Consider the following 16917-nt stretch of genomic DNA (forward strand, 5'->3'; position numbering starts at 1 on the left):
AGGCCCAGTACAATGCGCGCGCACTGGCAAGACCCGGGCTTGGCAGCCCCTTGCAGGACAGTCCTTGGGGATGGCTGTGGCGCTGCCGCAGAGGGCGTTGTTCAGGCTCCGCAGCAGGCTTCTCTCCTGTCTTCTCTCCCTCATTCCCCGCTCCCTTCCCCACCTCTCCCCTCCCTTTTCTGTTTATTGAGGTATTAATTTAACAACAGAGTGGACCCACTGGGGCTTTGACGAATGGATACGCCTGTGTAGCCACTGTCCCAAGTGAGACAGAGACCATTTCCACCAGTTCAGAACTTTCCCTGTGCCCTGTGGGGTCAGCCCCCACCCAGCCCCTGGCCCCAGGCAGACATTTTTCCATCACTACGGATTTGTTTGACCTGGTTTAGAGTTTCATGTAAATAGAACACAGTGCACACCCTTTTGCCTCTGGTCTCTTTTGCTCACCAAGAACTTTCTGTGATGAACCCGCGTGCATCTGTCAGAAGCTCATTCCTCTTCAGTGTTGAGTTTTGTACGATGTGGCGATGCTGCGTGGAGCAGTTTCGTGATCTGTATACAGAAGCTGACTAGAGAATTCCGGGCTCTGCAGAAGTCTGCGCATGGTCTGTTTGTAGATCCCTTTCCTCCCGCTCTCCTTAGCTATTTGAGGAAGGCTGGGGGAAGAGCAGAGGAGCACTTCTTCCTCCAGGCCATTGCTAGTCTTGATAATCAATCCTTGAAGAGTTTGGCTTCTCAGAACAACTCTGTTCCCGTTACCCCCATCCATGATAGCAGATACCATCCTGGTTTGTCTTTCTGGAGGCCGGGAGATGGCATCTTAATGGTGTAAGGTCTTGTGACCAGAGGGACTCTTCTAGAGCTCTTGCATGACTTCCACCATCCTGGTGGCTGCTTGACCACGCGGCTCTGCATTTAGGGCTTACTAAGTTTAGGGGCATGAGAACCGAGGAGCCCATCTAGCATGGGGCGGCCAGATACCCCCACCTCTCACCGCAGTACCTGCCTCTAAGTTGTCTGGCTTTTCCCTGGCCCTGTCTGGGCTCAGCTGTTAGTTTTAGCCCAGAGCGAGGACTGAAGCACAACTACAGTTTGCACTGTTTTATTAACAACCTCATGACTGTGTGCCCATGAGCTCTTTAAGAATCACCTTGTAAGGGGCGCCTGGGTGGCTCAGTGGGTGAAAGCCTCTGCCTTCGGCTCAGGTCATGGTCTCAGGGTCCTGGGATCAAGCCCCGCATCGGGCTCTCTGCTCCGCACGGAACCTGCTTCCTCCTCTCTCTCTGCCTGCTTCTCTGTGATCTCCATCTGTCAAATAAATAAATAAAATCTTAAAAAAAAAAAAAAAAAAGAATCGCCTTGTAAGAGTCACTGGTTGTTTCAGGTTGGGGAAGTGGGGGGACAGAGATGACAGCTAAAGCGCCTGGGGTTTCTTTTTGAGGTGATGACAGTGTCTTAACATTGACTGGGGTGAAGTTTGCACGGCTCTGTAAATACCTAAAAACCGTTGAACTCTGTATTAAATGGCTGAATTCTACAGTATGTGAATTACATCTCAATAAAGCTGGTTTAGAAAAAGTGTGGCATTCAAGCAAGGACAGACCAAGAGAGGAATGGGGAAAATCATGTGGTGAAAATTTTGTTCTTTCCGCCATATGACGTGACCTGTTGCCCGCTATCCTCATGTTCCTCATGGGCCGAGTTCCGTGGCAGGCGTGAGTGTGGTGGAGAGAGGATGTGCTTTCAAAGTATCAGGTAGACCCGAGTTCAGACCCCATTCTGCCATTATTTGCTGGGTGGTATCGGGCAGGTTGCTTAACTTCTCTGTGGTGGTTTTCTAACATAAACGAGGATAGTCGTACCTATCTTGTGGAGTCTTTTAAAAGAGCTCAGTAAAGGCAGCCATTTTCATCCTATTAGAGAACAGAGGTATCCGAGAGAAGGCTCAGCCGGTCTGGTGTCGCCCTCACGTCTGTGCCTGACGCTGGGCTAATGACTGCCGCGCATGGACTCAGCCATCAGCTGAGGACGGAGGTCGTGAAGGCACTGGTAGTCTTCGGCTAACTTGCTGGCTTTTGTTTCAGAAATTTTTTTCTGCCTTACTCTACATGGTTTGAGTAGGTTGATGGCAAGCTCTCGGAGAACCGAATCCTGTCCCTTCCTTCACGAAGCCTTCCCTGACCCTGCTTCCCACCCTAGCTCACTGCCCCCTTCATAGTGTTCCCTCAGCCCTGGGTGCGTGTTGGTTCTAGCAGTTATCAGCTCGTTTTTCTTTCTTTGGACATCTGCGCTGCCCATCCACTGGGCAGTCCAGGGCAGGGATGTCGGCTTTTTCAACCTTGGGGCCCCAAGGCCTTAAGCCCTGTGCCTGGCACTAATGTTCGTGGAAGGAATGCCCAAAGGTTTCAAGTCTGGTGACAGAAACCAGATTGGAACTGGAAATACCAGTTTCGGCTCCATGTGCCAGAGGTTAGCAGGTGGGTTTCCCTCGAGCAGTGTGTCTGTCCCGGTACCGCCTTAGGGGGTAGGACAGCTGCCCAGGCCAGTCTTGTTCTCCCCCAGAGGGTCAGGACAGCTGCTCTCCAGCTAGGAACCTGCTGGCCGAGGTTGTGGGGCCCGGGAGAGAAAGCCCCAGCCCTGTCGGAAAGCCGGGCTCGTGACCTCATCGTCCCACCACTATCTGCATCCTTAATTCGCTTCAAATCAGACTTTCATTACGTGGCAGCTCTGTCCAGGACCCACTTCCGATTGATCGAGGGAAGCCAACGTGGAGAGGCAGTGTAATGGTTAACAGCTGGGTTCTGGAAGTGGACTACCTGGGTTCGGCTCCCCCACGTGACAGCTTTGGGACACAGGGCAGGTAATACAGTCTCTGTACCTCAGTTGTTTGAGCTGGAAGATGGAGGGGGTGACAGTCCCCTGGTGGGTTCTTCTCGGGATTAACCCTGAAGTAAGCGCCGTATGAGTGTTGTCCAAGCAGCTGGTGTTTGTCGGATTACAATAAATAAATAAATAAACAACTCGCTCCACCTCGATGTGGTTGACCTGTCTCATAACCGAGAGGCCTAAGTGGGGCTCTGGGTCATGTGGTCATGCTCGCTGATGAAAAGGGAAAGGAGATAAGCCAGCTTGGTTTGCCAGAATTCAGGTGTTTGTTCTTTCTTAGTGGAAGAAAATACCCCCAGAAAAGGACTTTTGTGACCGTATTCTTGTGCTGCTTAAATTTACTTGGAAGATAACTGCCAGGCCATTCGTTTTAGAAAGCCTGTCTGTGCGTTGTGGTCAGGCACACTGAAGTCGTCTCTAGAAACATTATTCAACCTTTTCCAGCTTTAGTGTCCCTGGATAAGATGACCTTTAGGGCCATTAAACCCCCAGTAAGCCCCAGGATGAAGTAGCCGGCCTCCCTGCAGACCAGGGAGCCGGGCTGGCCCCGTGCTTCAGCCTTGCCTCTCTGTTGAGCGCTGCTAGCGGTCTAGCAAAGCTGCTCGTGGGGTACAGCGAAGTTTGCATGGTGTGGGGCCAACAGCTGTTTTTGTTGTTGTTTTTGTTTTTTTTTAGGTGGGGGAGATGGTAGTATAATTTCCAAGTAGTATGAATTATTATCATAGGTCAAATAATTGAGCCTTGTGTTGATATGATCCTTGCTTTATTGTTGTTTTTCCATCAAGGAATTTCTAAATACAGATTTTGGAAAGACACTTTCAACCTATTTTGTTTTGTGCCATAAGGTCAGACTAGGGGCCCAGGTTGCAAGGGAGGGACTGGTTCGGCTCTGTTCGGGCCACCACCACTTAAATGTGGCATCCAGCTTGCCATAGGGGTTGGGGGGGTGCACGTGTATCTTCTGGGAGGGTACTTTGGGAGAAATTGAGCCCTTGAAATGTTTTTTTTTTTTTTTTACATCTCTCATGTTTTTACAGATTAGTTTCAGTACCTGCTCTTTCTTGTAGTGTTTGTATTTTTTGATATTGTTGCATACATTTTGTAAAATACTTTTTATTGAGACGGAATAAATGTACATATATACAAGTGCACATAAGTGGGTACAGCAATGAATTTTCACAAATGTAGCACATGAACAGCTTAGGAAACAGAGCCCTGCTCAGAAGTGCTCCTGAGGTCCCTTTCATGCCCGATCCCTTTGCCATTCTGCCCTAGCTTCAAGCCCCACAGTGTCGTTGATCCTTCTCTTCACCTTATCTAGAGAGAATTATATTGTATGTGTCCTCATGGGTGCATACATTTAAAAAAAAATATTTATTTATATGACAGAGATCACAAGTAGGCAGAGAGGCAGGCAGAGAGAGGAGGAAGCAGGCTCCCTGCTGAGCAGAGGGCCCCATCCTCCCAGGACCCTGGGATCATGACCTGAGCGGAAGGCAGAGGCTTTAACCCACAGAGCCACCCAGGCGCCCCCTGGGTGCATACATTTTAAAATGGGTTAGGACATCTTCCTCTTTCCCTAAAGTTACATTTATTTTTTGTTTCCTCTTCATTTTTAATTCTTTGTAAAACTCTAGGAAGAAAGGTATTTTGGGGTTTGATTTTTACTTCTGGGGAATCACGTGTGCACATACGAGTGTCTTCGGAGCTGTCTGTGCTGCAGAGAGCCTGGGTTCTCCAGCACTGAGCCCGCCCCTGCTTCCTCTGTGTCCCCCACTGTTGAGCTGCTTTGCCTTGCTGTTGGAGTCCCAAAGAGAAGTTGAGTTTTCTGTGTAGGGACAATGTGAGATCATCCCGTGCAGGGAAGTCCCTGTCACATTAACTCCTGTGATGCCTGGCATCTTAGCTCCGGAGCAGGTCTTTTTTTCCTCCTGAGTGGAAGGATCAAATACAAGGAGAGATTCTAAGACTGTCATAGGCAGTATAAGTTAGTTTATGTACAAGTTGATTTTGGAGAGGTATTGTGATTTTTGTTCTCCGATCTCCTCTCTCTGACTTTCTCTCATATGCTGAGATTCTGTTAAGCCGTTTTCCAAAAAGAAAGCTCTTCTCTGATGGCCCTAGCTGGCCTGGAGTGAAGGTCTGAGAACCTGGTCCCTGGAGGGTGCCTGCAGCAGTGTTGGGGACTGGCCTTATCTCCCCGCAAGGAGTCGGCAGCCAACAGGAAATGATGAAATGTGCTGGGAGAATTCGGCTGGGAGCTGGAGGTCAGACATACCAGCAGGGTCGGAAGGAGGCAGGTACGGAAGCTGATCTGCAAAGTGAGGCAGTTGAAGCCGGCATTTGACAGAAAAACGTGAGTGTGCTATTTAAAGTCTATATTTCCTTGAAGGGAGACCTTTTTAAAAGCAGTTTTCATTGATTTTTTTTTTCCTGCGTGCTTGATTTAACAGAAATCTCGCCTTTTAAACACACTTAGTTTTAGAGCTTCTTGATGGAAATGTTCAACATTAACCGAACAGTGTGGAGGGTTTTATCCAAAATGCCTTGAGAAAATGTCAGAGTAAATGTTTGATTTCCTTGGTGAATCGACTTTGCCTAAACAAATGGAAGATCTTGCTCTATAATTTTTACTCTGGTTTTAAAACTTATGTGCATGCTTCATTCCTAAATAGAGGAAATGAATCAGAAGCTCTGGCCCAGCTACGTACTTGTTTCTTACTGGGGAGCTAAGTGAGTTACGTGAGTTAACTATTAGTAGAGGGTTGCTTTCTTTTCCTGCTGTCAGGCATTATGTCTTTTACATGCTGCCATTTCCTTTCTTAACAGCCAAATCTAACCTGCCAACACGTAAATGGGACTCGGAGAAACAGGGGACAAATTAGCTGCTCTGGTTGACACTAACTGCTGTTTCATGGCCGTCTGCTCTAGACTCCCAGAATTAGCATGCGGCTTGCTCCAAGGCCCCCTCTGTCTTCCTCCTCCGTCAGTTCTTTCTCCTTCCTCTTTGCAGCTGGCCCCGGTGCCCTCTGCTCCATCTGACTGCTGTCACTAGGCACTGCGTTTTTACTTTTAGTAGACGCCAAAATGTAAAAGTTGTCTTGTTCCAGCAACCGAGCAGCCTCACGTGCGTATTTGATTGTTTCTTACCCGCAGGTCATATTCTGGAATTGAAAATTGTGCCTCCCCTTCCCTCCTTTTTGTTTATGCAGTGCTGTGCTTCTAATTAGAGGGTTGCTGCTTTTTTAAAAATCCCAGTACTTGAGCGATCCTTCGTGAAGTGAATATACTTTTTGGATTACCTATTGCCGTGAACATTCGAAAGGCAACGTCAGGGTCTTCCTTCTGTTCTCCAGAAATGCCATGCTGGTACAGTCTGTACCACATAGAGAAGCATATTTTCTTGCTAGGCCATTACCTTGTATGATTTGGGGATTTCTGACACCTTTAGGGTCATGTTTTCCTATTTTTTTTAGAAATCCCCCAAACATGTGACCTTTCTCTCAGACCTTAATGAGGTCCATAGGTTTTGCCCTCGCTGTTGTAATTCTGAGGATCTCCTCAAATTTTCTTCACACTGTTATCGTACTGAATTCTAGATGAACTTTAAATGCTGCGCTTGTCTCTCTCTCTGTCAAATAAATAAATAAAATCTTTTAAAAAAAAGGGGGGCGCCTGGGTGGCTCAGTGGATTGAGCCGCTGCCTTCGGCTCGGGTCATGATCTCAGGGTCCTGGGATCGAGCCCCGTATCGGGTTCTCTGCTCCGCGGGGAGCCTGCTTCCTCCTCTCTCTCTGCCTACTTGTGATCTCTCTCTCTGTCAAATAAATAAATAAAATCTTTAAAAAAATAAAAAATAAATGCTGCGCTTGTGAAAACAACAGAGAGGTATTGTCACTTCAGACCGAAACACATCTTGCAGGTCTGAGATTCATGCCAGTGGGAGAAATAAGCCTCCCCCCTCTGTCTTTTTATACATCGTTAGTCCTCTGTTTTGCCCAGCCATGTAATTCTGTTCGTTTGGTGGCATAGTTGGAAAGATGGGAACACAATATTGAGAGTTGTAATGGCTCTTGCTGGCAGTATAGTCAGGCCCTTCTTTGTTGTTTTTTTTTAAAGAAAGCAATTAAGACCTAGAGGTGACTTACCGTCTTGACTTGTCCAAGGTCACATGGCTTGTTGATAGCTGAATTTAGACTGGCTACTGGGTCACCAGCCTCTCTTCTCTCAGCTTTCTTCACATACTATCTCACGATTAACAGGCCCAGAAGTCCCTGAGAGTTGTTGCTGTTGGCGTCATGTGGGTCTTCCTCATTTCCATCTCTCTTCAGGGCTTCTCTCCAGGGCAGCTTCTGGTGGGGGCCTTAGAACCTTCTCTGAGGCCTTGAGAAAACTTCTCCCAGTATGCCAGCTAGATCCTAGATCCTAGATCCAGGTAAAGAGGGGAGAGAGAGAGAGAGAATGTGTGTCTGTATGTGTGTGTGTGTGTGTGTGTGTGTGTGAATATGAGGGGAAGTAATAGTGGAAAACATGGGCCATTAATTTGAGTGAATGGATGAGTTGCAGTGGTCCCCTTTCCGTGGCGGTTGCTGCAGAAGGCACTATGCTCCTGTCTCACCAGCTTGGTCTAAATACATTTTCATCTTTCAGTTCGACCTTGATGCCAGGAAACAGACTCGGTGCCTACTTCACATCTCTAGTGCTGGGAATCTGGCCTAAAGATTTTTCTCATTAGCCTCTGTCATTAGTGAATCATAGGAAATTAATCTTTACGTGGACCAGTGAAGCATATTGTTCTATTTTTTGTTAACTTAAAGAATCTGACAGGAAGTATTCTGAATTTGAAATGTGTGCCACTGGCCATCACAGTAGTAAGGGATTACAGTTTTCTTTCCTTCTTTTTCTTTTTAGCAAGAAGCCTGTGCTGAGTTTCATACTCAGTCTTGTTTCCCATCAGAACTGCTCTGCAGTGGAGTCCTTAAGGGAGATCAGGGGAGAATGATTTTGCTTACTTGACAAGATGTTGTTGATGTAGCTAGCAGGCTAAAATGTCGAACTTCCCGAGTTGGAATTCGGTCTTTGTTTTCAGTATCGGTAGGGCTAGTGGAACAGGATAAATGGAGTCCAGGGCAGCTTGGGGACGGCAAAGTGACCTCTTTATGGTTCTTTTCCACCATGAACTGACGCACAAGGAAAAAAAATAGCACAGGGCACAGTGCTGAATACCTGTTGACCCGGAAAGCAGAAATGTTTTGTTAATTCACCGCCCGTGAGTTTGTTCAGCGCAGGCGCCCTGCGGTCTGCCCGGTAGCGTGCGAGAAGAGTATTACACAGTGAGACCCCGAGGCCACGCAGACAAGCATCAGGGCCGCTTGTGGAGAAGCCTTTGCATATTTAATGTTGAACTCCAAGACCTTACGTTTATTCTTAGGCGCATCCCGTCGACTGCTTAAGGTTGAGGAGTGTGAGTTTGGGAAGGTAGACGCCGTCATGACGATGAAAACTCACAACAGGGCGCATGTGGGCTGTGATCGCCCCGGAGCTGACTCTGCTTTCACTGACGGCCCCGCAGGCTCCTGGCGAGCTCTGTGCTGATTTCCAGCCGTGCACAGGTCACCACCTGGAGGCGCGGTGCACCTGGATGATGCGCGGTGCACCTGGATGATGCGCGGTGCACCTGGATGATGCGCGGCCGGGTCGGGTGGCTTGCTCGTCTGTGTCCGTGTGTGTGCATACAGTGAGTTTGCCCACCTGGCAGAGTCTCTTGTCCGCCGAGTGTACCTCAGGTCTTGGGCTGGGTCGGGGGGCAGAGACTTCTAAAGGCCGGCGTGATGAATCTCCTTCTGTAGCTGTAGGGACCTTCTCCTGCTGTGAAGAATGGGGGAGGTTGGGGAAAGACGTCACAGTCCGGTGGTGGGTTTCAGAGAGGGGTGCGACAGGCAGACGAGGCGGCGGAAACCGTGTGTGCAGACACAGGGAGATGGGAGAGAGTGTGCCCAACTCGGGGGCGCCCCGTGGCTGGACTGCAGCACCCAAGCTGCCTCTGATTTATCGGGCCCAAGCCGGTTCCTCTCCACCCTAATCCAGTTCTTCTTCCGAGCTGTTTCTCTTTGTGACATTACCCTGTAGCCTGACTCCCAAATGAGGAATGTTTTTTAAAAAATATTTTATTTATTTATTTGACAGAGAGATCAGAAGTAGGCAGAGAGGCAGGCAGAGAGAGAGGGGGAAGCAGGCTCCCTGCTGAGCTGAGAGCCCAATGTGGGGCTCGATCCCAGGACCCTGAGATCATAACCCCAGCCGAAGGCAGAGGCTTAACCTACTGAGCCACCCAGGTACCCCCCAAATGAGGAGTTTTGAATCCCTGGCCTCCTCTGCCCCGCATTCCTATCTAACATAATCCTTCATGGTGTCCTCTGTTCGTCCTGAACGTCACTGCTCTGTCCCCTCGCCTAAGCCCTTCTGCTTCCTCTCTAACCTCTACAGCTGCGCTGCCCAGTATAGCAGTGCTAAGCACATGTGGCTATTTATATCAACGTGAATGAAAAGTCAGGGAGATTAAAAAGACAGTTCCTTGGGGGTACTAGCTGTAGTTCAAGTGTTCTGTAGCTGGTGGCTGGGTCTGTCAGATGGCTCAGGTCCAGATGCTCGATGGTCTGTTCTCCACCCTCTGTCGGAGGAACTTTCCTTCCTGGACTGCGACCAGGTCCCTCCTCCTCTCGGAGGAGTCCACATCCCCAGTGTGACCCTCCAGGGGCTTAGCCTGCTGGCCCCTGCTTGGCCTCGCGGTGTTCAGCTCTTCCCTCTCCTCGTCCCCCACCGCCACGTTCTTGATTCTTTCATACGTTCTTACCCTAGTGCCTGCTGCACTTTCCCCTCCGGAATACCGTTCCCTGCCTGAGCTTCCCTGCGCGGACCTGGCGCCGCCCGCTCTCTCCCCGGCTTTCTTCAGGTTGGTCTCACTTTCGCATGGTGCTCCAGGCACCCGTGATCACCCGGGGGTGCTCGCCTCTGGGCTGCTTACCCTGCGGTGTCGTGGTTTGTCTCGCTCTGTGGCAGGCACTGTGGTTAGGCTGCGGGCACAGATAGACTTAATTTCAAAAGCAACCCTTTACTTGCCAGGTGGCTTTGGGCAAGATATTTAACTTCCTTGAGTTTCAGTTTCTTCTTCTGTGAAGTAAGTCTGCTGTTTTCGTCACGTGAAATGAAACCAAATGCACGGTAGCTGCCAGCCGTCGCTCCGGATGCCATTCCAGTAGCCTCAGCCCTGCGGAGGCCACAGCATCTACCAACAGTGATGGGGTTTTCTCTTCTTTTCTGATTGTTGTACCTTTACTGACTTTTCTTACTGCCTTGGCTACTGTCTCCAGTACAATTTGAGTAGAAAAGGCGATAAGCAGCAGCCTTTTCTTGTTCCTGTGCTTTCTGTTTGCTGCAGTTCTGGGAAGTGTTTTATTTTGTTTCGTTGGTTTTCTTTTGTTTCAGTTGAGTTCCATCATGCCCCCCACCTCCGTTGCATTTGTCTTTTCTCTCTCTTTTAGTCTAGAAATTAAATCCTCTGTCTAGCCCATTAGTGGTTATCCCCTGCATGGTTTAACACATAACAAATCCAAATTAAGGTTTTTTTCTCTTTCTTTTCTTTCAGAAGGATTTAAAACATTTTAACTCCACACTCCTCCCAACTTATTCAGCATTTCCTTTCTGAATTTTAGAATCCTACAAATTAGATACTATGTTTCATATAGTCAGTGCTGTTATATATGTTAGTGTATTTATGTGTATATTTGCTTACCCTTTTCTCTTGTGCTTCAAGCTTTTCCTCTGAGATCGTTTCTTTATCTTTTTCTTTTTTCTTTCTTTCTTTCATTTTTTTTTCTTTTTTTTCTTTTTTTTTTTTTTGCCTGATGTCTTTTTGGGAGGGTAATGGTGGCGGTATCTATTTTACAAGTTTGCAGATATCTAGTTCTTATTAAAAACTAGTTTTGCTGGGTATAGAATTCTGAGTTGGCAAATGTTGTTGCTCAGCATGTAGAATAAATCACTACAGTGTGTTCTGGCTTTCACTGTTGTTCTTAGTCCATTTTTCATTCTTTGTGATCTTTTCTTTTTGACTGCTTCCACGATCTTTTCTGTGCCTTTGAGGTTTTACAGTTTTACTTTATCTTAGTGTGGCTCATTTTCTCTAAAATCTTGCTTGAGTTCATTGGGCTTCCTTAGTCTGTGGTTTAGTGTCTTTAGGCATACTGAGAAAAGGTCTTTAAAGATTGCTTCTTACCCATCCTTAATGTTACCTCCTTCTGGAAGTTTCTTAGATTGTAAGTTAGGCTTCCCTGTTTTTCCCAAGTCTTTAATCAATCTTTTATATTTTCTTTCTTTGTCTCCCTCTGTTACATCAGAGAGAAAGAAGAGAGAAAGAAGACTTATCTACTTGTATTTCTTCTTTAAATTTGCCTTTTTGATGTCTTTAGATTCCCTTATGATCATTTAGAGTATAATAAAGTGATACAAGTGTATTTATTCAGCTTTTAAAATTTTTCAGGGGGAGACTCATAAGATACCTGGTTTGTCTTGCTGCTGAGAACAGAAGTCTGTTCTGTCATAGTGCATGTTTGTGCCAGACAGAGCCTAGCACATTCCTTCACTCATTCGTTCCACATATGTTTATTTTGCTCCTATTGTGCATCAGTGCTGAGGATATGAGGTGAACTTGACACAGTTCTTGTTCTTCAGGGGCTTGTGTTCTTGTGGGTGGTGAGAGAAAGTATCTAAATACGTAATTTGGCAGGGGAGACTGAGTGTTACTTTTTTAAAAAGGCAGAGTTTAGGGGCTGATGTGTTGGAGGAATGGGGACGGGTTGGGCTTTTTAAGATTTTTTTTTTTTTTTTTTTTTTTATTTGACAGATCACAGGTAGGCAGAGAGGCAGGCAGAGAGAGAGGAGGAGGCAGGCTCCCCATTGAGCAGAGAGCCGGATGTGGGGCTTGATCCCAGGACCCCGGGATCATGACCTGAGCCGAAGGCAGAGGCCTCAACCACTGAGCCACCCAGGCGCCCCGGGTTGGGCTTTTTAAAGAAGGTGATATGTGAGCGGCTGTGTGATGATGTGAAGCAGCAAAGCCGGCAGACCCTGGAGGAGGGGTGTTCCTGGCAGAGGGGAAGCAGGCGTGAAGATAGGTCTGAGCCTGGTGTGTTTGGAGGCCCACGGGAAGGTCACTGCAGCTGGAGGAGCCAGGGGTAGGGGTTGCAATGAGCTGGCCCTGGAGCTGGAACCTTGTGGGTCAGGGTGGGGAGTGTAGATTAGTGAGGGGCGTTTTCCAGCATGCTGAAAGACACAACTGTTGGCAAGTTTTAAGTTTGGTGGCTTGACCCCAGGTAACCAAAGCAGAGATGGTGTGAGGTGGCCGCACTCTAGCTCTGTTTCAAGGTGGAGCTGGTGGGCGTAGGGTGTGAGGGAAGGAGAGGCGTCAGGGGTGGCATGGGGGCATGTGTCCTAAGTGGCCACGTAGATGATGGAGCCCTTTACTGAAAGAGAAAGGCTGGGTAGGAGCCTGTCTCGGGAGGGAGGAGCCAGAGCTGAGTTTCGGGCAGTGCATCGGAGAGGCCCATCGGGTGCCAACGAGTTGATGCTGAGCTGGGGCTGCACTGGACTCTGCAGTACGGAGGAGAGTTCTGTGCTGGGGAAGTCAAGTCAGGAGGCATCAGTGGGGGACTGGTGTTGAAAGTCACACGAAGGAAAGATCATCTAGAAACTGGCGTGCAGAGAGAGGGAAGAGCGCAGAAACCTGGGCCCTGTGGCCTTTCCAGCAGTGAAGGTGCTGCCGGGCGCTTCGCAGAACAGGACTGGAAGGTGTGTGGGCATTTGTACTGAGTGAATGTAAGTGATACACAGGCCAATTATCAGTCGTTTGAAGATAAGGGTCGTGGATTCCTTAACCAGAAATCTTGGGTTTCATGTTTATAGACATTACAGAAGGTGGCCTAGGGCCCTTGCCTTGTTTCCTTTTAAATTTTCAAAAGTTTGAATTTCTGAATTTTCTTAGGGTATTCTTAGGTATTCTTAGGGTGGAAAATTAAGAAATACAGATATGCAAAAAGAAAACTCCCAAACTAACTTATTCCACCATCCAGAGAGGGTGAGTGAATGTTAACATTTATTCAAGTATTTCCTCAGATGTCTCCTCCTCAGGAAGACCTTTGTTGACCACCATCCTGCCTGTAGTAGACCCTAGCTCTCTGTCCCCCACTGGCTTCGTGTCCCAGCCCAGCCCTCAACACCTCCTGCTGCGACATTCCCTCCTGGTCTGTCTGCAAGTCCTCTGGTCCCTGGAGCGTCAATAGCCCTTGGTACGCTTTGCTGAATGAAGCAGTTCACATTTTGGTTCATAGCCTTCTGGACTATTTCTCTGTGTAACCATCCACTCTTAAACCTTTATTATTATTATTTTTAAAGATTTTATTTATTTATTTATTTATTTGACAGAGAGAGAGAGAGAGAGACAGCAAGAGAAGGAATACAAGCAGGGGGAGTGGGAGAGGGAGGAGGCTTCCTGCTAAGCAGGGAGCCTGATGCGGGGGTCAGTCCCAGGACCCTGGGACCGTGACCCGAACTGAAGAAGACAGACGCCTTAAGACTGAGCCACCCCAGTGACCCTCTTAAACCTGTATTTTAAAATAACCTACAGTAGTCAGTGATTTAGACCTCAGGGGCTACAGCAGAGCCGCCTGTGCCCTTGTGGGCATTGGGTGCTGTTCTCGATCTATGTCCAGCCTCTCTGAGCAGCTCCTGGGCAGTAGCCGGAACACCTCATCCTCACTGTCACCTGGCCACAGGCCTCAGGTCTCCCCCTTCCTCTTGTAAACTGCAGTCCTGCTTGCCCCTCCCCCGTCATCCTCCATCCTCTCGCCTCCCTGTCCCCTAATCAGGTGTGACCTTGTCCTCTCTTTCTGGCTGTACTGTGAATTCCTGGGCTGTAGGGCTGGACGTATCCCAATCAGGGACGTATTTGCTCCCTTCCCCCAGCTCTTAGCTAGGTTTCTGGCATTCAGAAAGTCAATGTTTTAAAAAGAAAAAAAAAGTGGGACATAAAAAGTAAATTTGAAAAAAGAAAGTCAATGTTTTTAGAAGATTGGAATAAATATACATAAAATTATAAAAATATTTTGATTTAATATAATTTTACTGAGTTTATCAGAATAAATTGTATATTTTATTAAAAATGCTTAAACATTTGGAATGCAGGCTATTTCTTGAGCTAGCCAAACTGAGAAATGTTTTATTAAGGATAGGACCTTGAAAGTCCTTTTGGAAACTTCCCTTTGTCTTTATCTCTGCCAGCTCCAAAGTGTATAATCAGTTGTTCTTTATAATCCTGGGGCAGCAGCCCTTTCTGCCCATGGGTCCTGTCCCCATGCTTTAATGAAACCACCTTTTAGGATTAAAAAAAAAAAAAAAAATGAGAGGCTCTTTCTGCGTCTGTGTGAGAGAGAGAATGTGTGGGTGCATGGACGCATGCTTGGGCATATAGGGTGTGTGCATTTGTGCATGTGTGTGAAGTATCTGTGCACACGTGTGTGTGTTTGTGTGCGTGTGAGCATGTATGTGTGCTTGGTAATATGAACTGAAGTTAAAATAGTAACCAAGGCATTTTCTTTAGCGCTTCTCAGATAATGCTTATTATATATGGTAATTCGGTATTTTATCATAAATGGAAATTCTTGTTTGTAATATGGTAACTGGAAATGTTTATTAGGTAGCATCAGGGAAAAAGGTATGTAAGAGGCTTGGTTTTTGTTTTGTGTTCTTGGAGTTTTCTGCATGTAAGTTCTACTTACTCCAGTGACATCTGCCCTGTGGGCCAGAGAGACAGGAGGAGCTGGACGAGAGACGGCCAGGTAGAGATGAACGCTTCCTGCGTGCCTAGTGAATGCAGGCACTCACCTCTAATGTGTCATTTATTTTCATTTTATTTTATTTTATTTTTAAGTAGGCTGCCACCCAGCTTGGAGCCCAGCACAGGGCTTGAACTCATGACCCCGAGGTCAAGACCTGAGCTGAGATCAAGAGTCGGATGCTGAACCGACTGAGCCACCCAGACGCCCCAGAATGTCATTTAGGTGTCTCATAGCGTCCCATGAAATAGGTTGGCCATGTTTGTCGCCATTTTACACATAAGAAGACTGAGGTTTAGGAGGTAAAATTTGCACCTGTCATAGCTAGTTCAAACCTGCTCTTTCTCCCTGTTCAGAGGGAACTTTAGTTACTAATTCTGCGTTTGGTTGTAGCTCAGTAGTTCTAGATTGTTCCTTGATAAGTGGGTTCCGTATGCATTTTTCCAAATTACTAGGGTGACCTTCATGTTATGTGAACTTCTTAAGAAATAAAATCACTGCAAGTCAGAACTCCTTTGTCAGTTGTCACAGCAGGTCCACGCTGGCCCCGTAGCTTTCTCCCGAGCGGGAGGCTTTGACGTGTGCGTGTAATTTGAATGAAACGGAAGACTGTCTTGAGAAAGTGGCACCATAGTTGAGTGCGTAGTACTTAAAAATCAAATCCTTTTGTGGTTTGCATGACTTTTGTTTTTTTTTTTTTGAACTTCAAAGGCACTAGTCACAGCACTGCTTGAGAAGTATTTGAGCAGTTTACTTCCTGACGGCTCTGATGAGCGCGATGTCTCATCAGTGGTTTCCCGCCCGTGCTCGCCTCAGTCCGAGCTGCTTTTTGTTGCGAGGAGAGCAGCGGCACAGAGCAGACGTCACCCTTCCTGCTGTGTAATGAGTGACACAGGCCGGCGACCTGGATGGCGTGCCCTTCGGCACCCCACCACTTTTTGGCAGTTATCTCTCCCTCCTTGAAAGCCACAGCTGCTTTGGGGCTTGGCCTCAGAGCCTGGGTGCCCCTGGGCTGCAGTTTGTAGCCCTTCTCTTTGCCACTCAGTGTCCTCCACCTGGAATGACCTTCCCTACCTCTCTGGCTGCTGAGTCCCCACTAAACGTCAGCCCCGTGCACCCTGTCCACACCCTCCTGTGTGGTCCCACTGCGCTTTGTGCAGAATTCTCTCCTGGTGCTTGGCCCTGGGATGGGGACTAAGTGTCCGACATGCCTGTGAGAAGGCACATGCCTCCGTGGTCGCGTCTGAAGTCTTTGCAGCTGGCCCCTAGTCCCCCTCACTCCGGCAGCTCGCTGTCATCGAAGGCCCCCATGCTGGCTCTGTGCCAGGTCTCAGACAAAGGCCATTTGATCCTCACAACCTCGAAGGCAGATTGGATTCCATGTCACAGGGAAACAGTATCAATCACAGACCTCTTCAGCATTTTGCCAGCAGTGACTGGGCCATTCCGGGGTCCTGCCAGTGCATCTATCGTGAAGAATCCTAGATGCAGACTTCCGAAGCCTTCTAGATGGATGCGTCCGGGTATGCCGTGTGCTTCCCTCCTGCTGTCCTCGCTTTGCAGGTGGGCTGCGGCCCCTCCGGAGGGCGGTGGTGTGCTCAGTCGGACCCAGAGGGAGGGGAGACCGAGTGCTGCCACTCTGCACAGGAAAAGAGGCAGCGGGGAACTGCCCACAGAGGCCCTTTGTGTGACAGGAAGTCCTTGCAGAAGGGGCTGCTCAAAGTGGACGGGTTAAAAGAAGTTGAAGTGCTTGACCTGAGGCCACTCTGACTCATGCGTGTTGTTAATAATGCCCTTTGTTGAATCTTGGGAACCTGCTCCAGCAGACCTCCGCGGCCGCCTCGCAACCGTCCGCTCCCGGCGATCAGCGTCCCTCTCCCTCTCCCTCTCTTTCCCTGTCGTGTCTGTCCTTGGCAAATGCCCCCGTTTTCTTGCCTGGACAAAAGACAGCCTCCTGACCCATTCTATATTTTTTCCTTCTGCTTTTGCCCGAAGACACTTTCTGGCTGATCTGGGCCTACGTGACTTTTCTTTTTTAGGGTTTAAGTACCTCTCTTGAGTTTCAAAACTTGCAGCTCAAGGAAGAAGTATCCCACTGGGCAAGTGCTTCTGATCCAGCGATGGAATTTTCGGGAGAGTGTTTG

The 16917-nt window shown here is 48.1% G+C and overlaps 1 protein-coding gene across 8 annotated transcripts in view; it reads left to right on the top strand.

Moving 5' to 3' along the window:
* PACSIN2 (protein kinase C and casein kinase substrate in neurons 2) overlaps positions 1-16917 on the top strand; it is a 130476-nt gene that overhangs the window by 42679 nt on the left and 70880 nt on the right. Inside the window, exon 1 of one of the 8 annotated variants that reach the window (XM_046010532.1) lies at positions 5139-5242. The exons of 6 other annotated variants lie outside the window; for them this stretch is intronic. The gene's annotated coding sequence lies outside the window, so the exon portion shown is untranslated. Of the gene's footprint in view, positions 1-5138; positions 5243-9816; positions 9838-16917 lie in introns of those variants that run through there. One more of the 8 variants, XM_046010533.1, reaches the window with a different exon arrangement.

This window comes from Meles meles, chromosome 7 (genome assembly GCF_922984935.1).
Source record: "Meles meles chromosome 7, mMelMel3.1 paternal haplotype, whole genome shotgun sequence".
NCBI lineage: Eukaryota > Metazoa > Chordata > Mammalia > Carnivora > Mustelidae > Meles > Meles meles.